Below are 10,169 nucleotides of genomic sequence, written 5' to 3' on the forward strand. Positions count from 1 at the left end.
TTTTTCAATAAGAATTCTCCCTGATTTGGATGCAATTAGATATTTCCTAAGTTATGGAGTAGTTTACTTCACAGTCTTTCAACTGTTTAATGGGATTAAGTTTTTCGGTTCTGTGCAATTTTACAGATAAATCTTTTGCTGTTAATTTGACACTTGAAAACTTTTATTAGATTTAGATCATAGGAGAGTTTTTTAATTCAGACCATTTTGACACAATAATATGAACTCATAGCTCTATCACATCAGGTCATTAGGTGTGTTCCAGAGCTGTTGTATAAATTGCATCAAGGATTCTGAAAAAACTACAGTGCTCAGAGCTGTAGTGGACAGGGATCTGCAAGACAGGAAAAAAAAACAAAACCAAAATTGTGTTTTCTTGTCTTTTCCTGAGATTAATTTTTGCACTTGGAAATTGCAACTATATAGAAAAACCTACAAATATTTGCAGACTCCAATGCTTACAAAAAAAGGTTGGTGAAAAACTGGATCCTGAGGATTTAAAAAGGACTGCTATGATCCTGTATCTGAGTTGGGACTGGATTTTGATAGCAATATCCATGGTGCAATTCTGTTCTATGCTGTTACAACATGTCTTAGTGGTTTTCATTGAGTACAGATCAAGATAAAGAGTGAGGATAGTGAAGCAAGCTTGTTTGAAGGGGATGGAAAGCAACAAGGATTGCACCACCTCTTTCTCAATTAGCATTTTTCTCCAGAAACAGGGGACAGTGCTCTTAAAGTGTAGCTTGGAAACTGATCTACCTCATGCTTTTCTGGAGTCTGGTATGGTGCTGCATCATCAGGAGCTTCCACTGGAGCCCAGTGTTTTCATGGGTGTGCTTCTGCTCTCTGCCTCGCTTCCATGAGCAGAAGGGCAACATAAGATTGCTCTTTCCATTTTACAGGGATTTTGAATTAGTGATGGCTGAACAAAATATGCATATGTGTATATACAATGAGTCAAATAGCTACATCAATGCAAATAAAGTTTTCCATAGCTGATGGGCATGCAAGAATGTATGGAGTTCTATATTTCAAGGTATCTTTTCTCTTGAACTGGAATCAAGAAGATGGGACAAAAATCTACCTAAACTGTTCCTTCTGAAGTAATAGAGGAAGAAACATTTTGTGTCTGTATTTTAAATATATCATCCAAGTTAATCTCACATCCAAAAAAAGGACAAGAATATTTTGCAACAATCAAAAAAGGAAAGAACTAAAATGAATTAAAAGATAAGAATAAATTCTAAAACCAATAATGAAATGAAGCTGAACAGTTATAGATGAGTTGTAAGATAAAGCATGTGGAAACTCCTTTACCCTTAAAGAATGATAAAATTAAGTATTAAGTCTTTTACATTCTGCACTTAGGTCTACACTATCACGGATACATCCAACAGATGCATGGTGTTCAGAAAACACCATTACCATGTGTGAGGAAAGATTCCACGCAGGTACCCCCAGATACCAAACAGTGAAGGATTTAGCCAAGAACACTAACCAGGCATTTTTTGATGCACCCCCTCTTTTCTTCACAGGGCTTTTACTGTCTGCCCAGCCCTCCCACTGTGGGGGCCTTCAAATATGTCTGCAAGAACTACTCTTGTACCAGGGAGTCAGCCTCTCTGGAATGCAAGAGAAGAAAACATCTAAGACTATCCCTGGGAAAGATGCCTATTTCCCAGATGGCAAAGCTGTCTTGAGCGACATAAACACTTGCCTCCTTGAATGAAATCTTCTGGAAAGATTCTTTTATATTTTGACTTGCGGAAACAAACCCCAAAACTTGCAAAGAATATTGCAGCAGGTATGTTTATTCAGTGCTGGGTGCATGGGGGATAATTCCTCCAATCACACACACCCGTTGCCTTTGTTCAGCTTCTTTTATGCTGTATAATGTTACATATGCATTAGTTGTATTACATAAACATTAGTTGTGTTACATATGCATTAGCTGTGTCAGCAAATTCCAGAAAAGTGGGAGGGGAAATCATTAACATATACCACTCCTATAACTCTGCCTTGGAACGCCCCCTTGGGGTTTTCTTTTGGGGTTCTTTGGGGGTCTTTTGGATGAAGTAAGAAGTCTTCCTCAGCTTGAACTTTTTACCTTTGCTAAGAACTGCTGAGTTGGCACTGTCCAATTAACTCAAAACTGGTATCTTCTCCAGGAGCCTCTCTTTATCAACTTTCAAGATCCCTTCTCTTGAGCCTCAAAGCCCCTTATCGAAACTCCAAGATTTTCTGTTCTTGCTAAAGTCTTCATTATAAAACTAACTATATCCTGTCTGTAAGTTAACATAAGCAAGGCTCTATCCTAATTCTATCTAAAAATTAGCTAGTAAGCAACTAAACCTACAATCTTGTATCATTGTGTATCATATTTTGATCACCCTTTATCAACTTACAGCATGTTTCCTGGTTCTGGCCAAGACAGGGTTAATTTTGTCAGTAGCCAGGAGGGGGCATGGACCCAAAGGTTATTCTATACCACTTCATGTCATTTGCTTGGGCAGGGGGGAGGGAGTCTCTTCCAGAGAGAAGGGGTTCCTCCCCAGTGAGTAAGCAGTGGCAGAGGGAGCAGTGGGGTGGACCTGTTCTGAGCCTGAGGGAGCTGTCCAGTATTGTCTATTATCAATTGTTCTTATCTCAACCCATGATCTTTACCTTTTGTGCCTCCAATTATCCTCTCCAGTCCGATGCAGGGGGAGGGGGAGGGGGGGCAAGCAAGCATCAGCATGGTTTGGAGAGTCTCAGTGAGAGCACTAAATTGGGTGGTACCATTTCTAAACCACGACACCATGTTTGAAGTCTTGGTCTTGTATCTGGGTGGTGTAAATGTTGTGATACTTTTTCACTTCGGACCACACACCTCCAGTAAATCTGTTGCCGAAATCCCTAGATTAATGGCCTCAAATAACCATTTTCTGTAGGCAGAATAAAAGAAAGTAAAGCCTGTTTGTTCAGGAAATGCATCTGGTCTTCGGCCTTTAGGCTGTATCTCTACTAATAAATATACTCGAGGATGTTTCATAGACAACAAAACCACGAAAAAGCACAGAACTGCACCCATGTCTGCTAGCAAAACCTCTCCTTCCTTCAGACACCACCTGTTGCAGGCGGACTGTTAAACACAATAACTCCCGAAGGGTACTGAAGAGGGAGGCTGGTGGGAGCAGGGCACAGAGCATGTGGGGATAATCCTAAAAGTTTGATGTTACAGATGACCATGTGCTAGCACTACCTAATTTACTGGAAGAGCAGAGAGTATGTTGTAAAAATACAAGTCACCATCTCCCACAAATCTATACTCTTTGAGCTTTGAAATTGGAAGAAGGAAGGAACCCCATGTGGTGGGTTGACCTTGGTTGGACACCAGGTGCCCACTCAGCCGCTCTATCACTCCCCTTCCCAGCAGGACAGGGGAGACAGCAAGGTGGGAAAAAAACCCAACTCGTGAGTTCGGATAAGGCAGTTTATTTAAAGCAAAAAGCAAAGTGAAACTTGTGTGCGCATAAGCGAAAGATAGCAGGATTTATTCTCTACTTCCCATGAGCAGTGATGGTCGACCACTCCTGAGAAGCAGGGCATCGGTACGCGTGACGGTTCTTCAGCAGGCAGCCATTGGAGACAATGAATGCCCACCCCCCTGCTCCTTGTGTCAGCTTTCATATCTGAGCTGACCTCATATGGTATGGAATATCCCTTTGGTCAGTTTGGGTCAGCTGGCCTACTTAGGTCCCCTTCCAGGATCTTGCCCTCAACTAAGGAAGGTTACAGTGCTGATGCTGTGCTCAGCAGTAGCCAAAACACCTGTGTAATCAACACCCATGTAGCTGCCAATGCAAAGCACAGCACTGTGAGGGCTACTGTGCGGAAATGAACTCAAGCTCGGCCAAACCCAATACACCCCATTACTGATGTCCCGTCCACCACCACTCTGGGTAGCCCATTCCAATGCCTGATCACTCTCTCTGTAAAGAACTTCTTTTTAATATCCAACCTAAACCTCCCCTGGCAGAGCTTAAGCCCGTGCCCTCTTGTCCTATTGCTGATTGACTGGGAGAAGAAACTGACCCCCACCTGGTTACAACCTCCCTTCAGGTAGTTGTAGAGAGTGATGAGGTCACCCCTGAGCCTCCTCTTCTCCAGACTAAACAACCCCAGCTCCCTCAGCCTCTCCTCATAGGACTTGTGCTCAAGTCCCTTCACCAGCCTGGTTGCTCTTCTCTGAACCTGCTCCAGCACCTCAATGTCTTTCCTGAACTGAGGGACCCAGAACTGAACACAAGGTGTGGCCTCACCAGCGGCTGAGTACAGGGGAAGGATCACTTCCCTGCTCCTGCTGGCCACACTGCTCTTGATGCAGGCCAGGATGCCATTGGCCTTCTTGGCCACCTGGGCACACTGTTGGCTCATGTTCAGCCTCCTGTCAATCACCACCCCCAGATCCCTTTCCACCTGGCTGCTCTCCAGCCACTCTGTGCCCAGCCTGTAGCGCTGCAGGGGGTTGTTGTGGCCAAAGTGCAGGACCTGGCACTTGGCCTTGTTGAACCTCATCCCATTGCGATCAGCCCAACTCTCCAGCCTATCCAGGTCCCTCTGCAGAGCCCTCCTGCCTTCCAGCAGGTCGACACTCCCTCCCAACTTGGTGTCGTCTGCAAATTTCCTAATGATGGACTCAATCCCCTCATCTAAATCATCGATAAAGATGTTAAACAGGACTGGGCCCAGCACTGATTCCTGGGGAACACCACTAGTGACCGGCCGCCAGCTGGATGCAGCCCCGTTCACCAGCACTCTCTGGGCCCAGCCCTCCAGCCAGTTCTTAACCCAGTAGAGAGTGCCCCTGTCCAACCCATGGGCTGCCAGCTTTTCCAGGACTATATTATGGGAGATGATGTTAAAGGCTTTGCTGAAGTCCAGATAGACACATCCACAGCCTTCCCCTCATCCACCAGGTGGGTCACCTGATCATAAAAGGAGATCAGGTTGGTCAGACAGGACCTGCCCTTCCTAAACCCATGCTGGCTTCATCTGATCCCTTGTCCATCCTGTAGGTTCCGTGGGATTGCACTCAGGATGATTTGCTCCATAAACTTGCCAGGCATTGAGGTCAGGCTGACAGGCCTGGAGTTTCCCGGGTCCTCCTTGCAGCCCTTTTTGTAGATTGGCTTGACATTCACCAACTTCTAATCATCTGGGACCTCCCCAGAGAGCCAGGACTGTTGGTAAATGATGGAGAGTGGCTTGGCAAGCTCTTCTGCCAGCTCCTTCATCACCCTAGGATGGATCCCATCTGGTTGCATGGACTTGTGTGGATCCAGATGGCTCAGGAAGTCACTGACTATTTCCTCCCGGAATACAGGGGGGCTATTCAGCTTCCTGTCCCTGTCTACCAGCTCCAGAGGCCAGTTGTCCTGAGGGCCACCTGTCCTACTGGTGAATACTGAGGCAAAGTAGGTGTTAAGTACCTCAGCCTTCTCCTCATCCCTGTTAACTATGTTCCCCCCCAAGTCCAACAAGGAATGGAGGTTTTCCTTGCCCCTCCTTTTAGTATTAATGTATTTATCGAAGCGCTTGTTGTTATCCCTAACAGAAGTAGCCAAATTGACTTTGAATTGTGCTTTTGTCTCTCTAATTTTCTTTCTACATGACCTAGTTATACTCCTAAACTCATCCTGAGTAGCCAGCCCTATTTTCCATAGTCTGTAAGCTCTCTTTTTATCCCTGATTTCCTTTAGACTCTCCCTGTTCAACCAAGCTGGTCATCTACCCCACCGGCTTGCTTTTTGGCACACTGGTGCAGCTTGTTCCTGTGTTGTAGTTAGGACGGCCACAAAATAAAAACTAGGCACCTTTATGATGATGGTCCAACCGTCAGCTTTTATTGCTTCATCCAGTTTAATAATTTCTTCTTTCTCACACACACTGTACTCACACACTGTTTACAGAACTTTACATGCCTTTCTATTATTAGCTTTCTATCTATAATTTATTACTAGCCTTCACACATAATTGAATATTCTCTTATTTACATTCTTCTCTCACTGGTCAGTTCTGGCACCTTTTCAAGTCTTTCACGGCCCCTGTTTTTCCTCAGGGAAATGGCTTCAAAGTGTCAAAGTCAAAATTCTTCACCTCTATATCCTTCATCAGGGATCAGGCGGATTCGCCGCCTACCCCAACATTCCTGTGAAGCTCAAGGGTAGCCTGGGTTGCAGTGACCATGAAATGGTGGAGTTTGAGATCCTTAGGGCGGCGACAAGGGAACAGAGCAAGCTCACTACCTTGGACTTCAGGAGAACAGACTTTGGCCTCTTCAGGGATCTCCTTAGTAGAGTGCGATGGGATAGAAACCTGGAGGGAAGAGGGACCCAAGAGACCTGCATGATATTCAAGCATTGTCTCCTCCAGACTGAAAAGCAATGCAGCCTTACGAAGAAAAAGTCAGGCAAAATCACCAGGAAACCTGCATGGATGAACAAGGAGGTCCTGGAAAAACTCAGACACAAAAAGGAAGCCTACAGAGGGTGGAAGCAGGGAAAGGTAGCCTGGGAGGATTACAGAGAGATTGTCCAAACAGCTAGGGATCTGGTTAGGAAAGCTAAAGCACTGGCAGAAGTAAATCTGACCAAGGGTAACAAAGAAAGCTTCCTATAGGTATGTTGGTGATAAAAGACCGGGAAAATTTGGGTCCTCTCAAGAAAGATATGAGACAGACCTGGTTACCCAGGACATAAAGAAGGCTGAGGTACTCAACAACTTTTTTGTCTCAGCCTTCGCCAGCAAGTACTGAAGCCATACCACCCAAGTTTCAGAAGGTGAAGGCAGCGACTGGGAGAATGAAGAACACTCTGAAGAGCCCTCCTACCTTCCAGCAGATCAACACTCCCTCCCAACTTGGTGTCATTTGCAAATTTGCTAATGGTAGACTCTATCTCCTCATCCAGATCATCAATAAGGATATTAAACAGGACTGGGCTCAACACTGACCCCTGGGGGACACCACTACTGACTGGCCCCAACTAGATGCAGCCCCATTCACCACCTCTCTCTGAGCCCAGCCCTCCAGCCAGTTCTTAACCCAGCATAGAGTGCCCTGTCCAAGCCATGGGCTGCAGCTTTTCCAGGAGTGTGCTGTGGGAGATGGTGTCAAAGACTTTGCTAAAGTCCAGGGAGACACATCCACATCCTTCCCCTCATCCACCAGGGGGTCACCTGGTCGTAAAAGGAGATCAGGTTGGTCAGACAGGACCTGGCCCTCCTAAATCCATGCTGGCTGGGTCTGATCCCCTGACCATCCTGTAGGTGCTGTGTGATCACACTCAAGATGATCTGTTCCATAACCTTGCAGGGCACCGAGGTCAGGATGACAGGCCTGGAGTTTCCTGGATCCTCCTTCTGGCCCTTCTTATGGATGGGCATCACACTGGCCAACTTCCAGTCATCTGGGACATCCCTGGTTAGCCAAGACTGATGATAAATGATGGAGATTGGCTTGGCAAGCTCTTCTGCTAGCTCCCTCATCACCCTAGGATGGATCCCATCTGGTCCCATAGACCTGTTAGGATCCAAGCGGCTCAGCAGGTCACTAACTGCTTCCTCCTGCATTAAAGGGGGGGTTATTCTGCTCCTTGTCCCTGTCTACTAGCTCAGGAGGCCAGTTGTCCCAAGGACAACCTGTCTTATTGTAGAAAACTGAGGCAAAGAAGGTGTTAAGTACCTCAGCCTTTTCCTCATCTTTGGTGACTATATTCCCCCTCCCCCCCCCATGTCCAATAAAGAATGGAGGTTTTCCTTGCCCCTCCTTTTGCTAATAATATATTTATAAAAACACTTTTTATTATCCTTTACAGAAGTGGCCAGATTAAGTTCTAATTGTGCTTTCACCTTTCTAATTTTCTTTCTGCATGACCTAACAACATCCTTAAGCACTTTCTGAGTTGCCTGCCCCTTTTTCCAAAAGTGATACATCCTCTTATTTTCCCTCATTTCTGCAAAAGCTCCCTGCCCAGCCAGGCTGGTCGTCTTGATACTGAAAAGGGGCAGAAACTAATTCCTGAAAACCAATTTGCAGGTGTTAAAAAGGGCATTCTTTATTCAGCGTGCTGGACATTTGGAGGATAGCTGTCTCAGTTTAAATGAGACACAGGTGTTTTGCTGTTAGGAGGAAGACCCAAACTCCTCCCTCTAAGCAATTGTAAATCCAAAATTAAGAGGCTGCAATTGAGGGGGGAAAAAAGTGTGGGAAAAGGAAGAATAACAGCCCTTTATTTAAAGATATATATGTATTGGCAGAAACAATACAAGAAAACAAGTAAAACAACCAAACAATACTCCTATACCCACAAATAATCCCCTTCAAAACAAACCAATAGACAAACAAAGAAAAAGGTAAACAGTTCAGTTTTTGCCCTTTGGTGCAATTCTAACCACAGTCAGCAGGGGGCGATGTTGGATCACTGGTCATTGCCACGTGGGGGGAACACCCTCCTGGGTGTACTGGAGAAACTGAGAATGGTGGTCTCTCCCCCCCCCCCCCCTCTGAGAAAGGGGAGAGAGAGGAGGGAGAGGAAAAAAAAGGGTCCTTCCCAACGGGAACTCACTCTGTCCTGCTGGCCGAAATCGTGTGGTATAGTTTTTCCCTCTCCCTTTGATGTGCACAAGAACTGCTGCCAAGAAAGAAAAAAAATGGGAACAGAGGAGGGGAAAACCTCCCAAAACAGTTCCTCTCCAATGAAAATCCAAGCAGAATCCACAGCTGACAGCCAGGCTGAGAACAAAAGCCATCTCCAAGCTCCTACTCCAACCTTGTTCCAACTCCAGCAGTAACCTGAACTCCTTCCCCCCCATTTCTCAGGAGACAAGACAGGAAAAAAAAGTAAAAAAAAAAAAAACCCAAACTCCTTTCCCCTCCGAAAAGACAAGATCCTGAGGGCCATCAACTAGGAATGTAGTCTTACCAGCCACTTTTTTTGTGTTACTTAACTGCCTAAGTCACAGACAATCTGCCCATTCAACATCCCCTTCACACAGTGGGCAGGGGGAAGGGAAAAATTCCGGCTTAGTTTCTAAGAACCAGTAAAACCATGACAATGACTCATTTAATCAAATGTGCCAAATGACAGATAGACAGGGCTTTTTATTACACATACTCTTTACATATTCATTAGATATTCTCAATACATATTCATTACTTTGCTTTACATAGTCACACCTCTATTGGAAGTTCTTATTTGGTCCTTAGAGGTCATCTTCTTGACCTCGGCTCTTAAGCAGGCACAGCATCATTTTGTTTCACCACAAAAACTGTAACATTTGTTTTTTGTCTTATCTGGGTACACAGAACTCAGCTTACATCTTGTTTGCTTGAGTTACATCCCTTATCTAATTCTCTAGGACTTCTATTGTTCCTTATTTGGGCATTTGGGAAGGCTGTGAGTAATGTTTCTATTTCTCCTATCAGTCTCCCCCACTGGACCATCTTTCAGCACATAGGGACAGTCTGCTCCTGCACCTTCAAAATTTCTTTCTTGAAGTATGTCCATCCTTCTTGTCCCCCTTGTTTTTTTAAGGGTTGTTTCCCAAGGTACTTTCCAAATCAGCATCCTGAATAGGCCAAAGTCTGCCCTCTGGAAGTCCAGGGTAGAGATTTTGTTGATGCCCCTCATTTCACCGAGTATTGAAAACTCTATCATTTCATGGTCACTGTACCCCAGACGACCTCTGACCACCACATCTCCCACCAGCTCTTCTCTGTTTGTAAGCAGCAGGTCTAGTGGGGTCCCACCCCTGGTAGGCTCACTCACCAGCTATGTCAGGAAGTTCTCTTCCATACACAAGAACCTCCTAGACTGACTCTTTTCTGCTGTGTTGAGTTCCCAGCAGACATCTGGTAGGTAAAGTCTCCCACAAGAACAAGGGCTGGCGATCATGAAACATCCACCAGCCGCTTATAGAATAATTCATAGAATCACAGAATCATAGAATAGATTGGGTTGGAAAAGACCTCCAAGATCATCAAGTCCAACCCCTGATCCAACTCCAATTACTATAGCATGGCACTAAGGGTCACATCCAATCTCTTTTTAAAAACCTCCAGGGATGGTGAATCCACCACCTCTCTGGGTAGGCCGTTCCAATGCCTGATTACCCTCTCTGTAAAG

This window comes from Empidonax traillii, unplaced genomic scaffold (assembly GCF_003031625.1).
Source record: "Empidonax traillii isolate 1590-97213 ecotype Southwest subspecies unplaced genomic scaffold, ASM303162v1 scaffold1506:size99153, whole genome shotgun sequence".
Classification (NCBI taxonomy): Eukaryota; Metazoa; Chordata; class Aves; order Passeriformes; family Tyrannidae; genus Empidonax; species Empidonax traillii.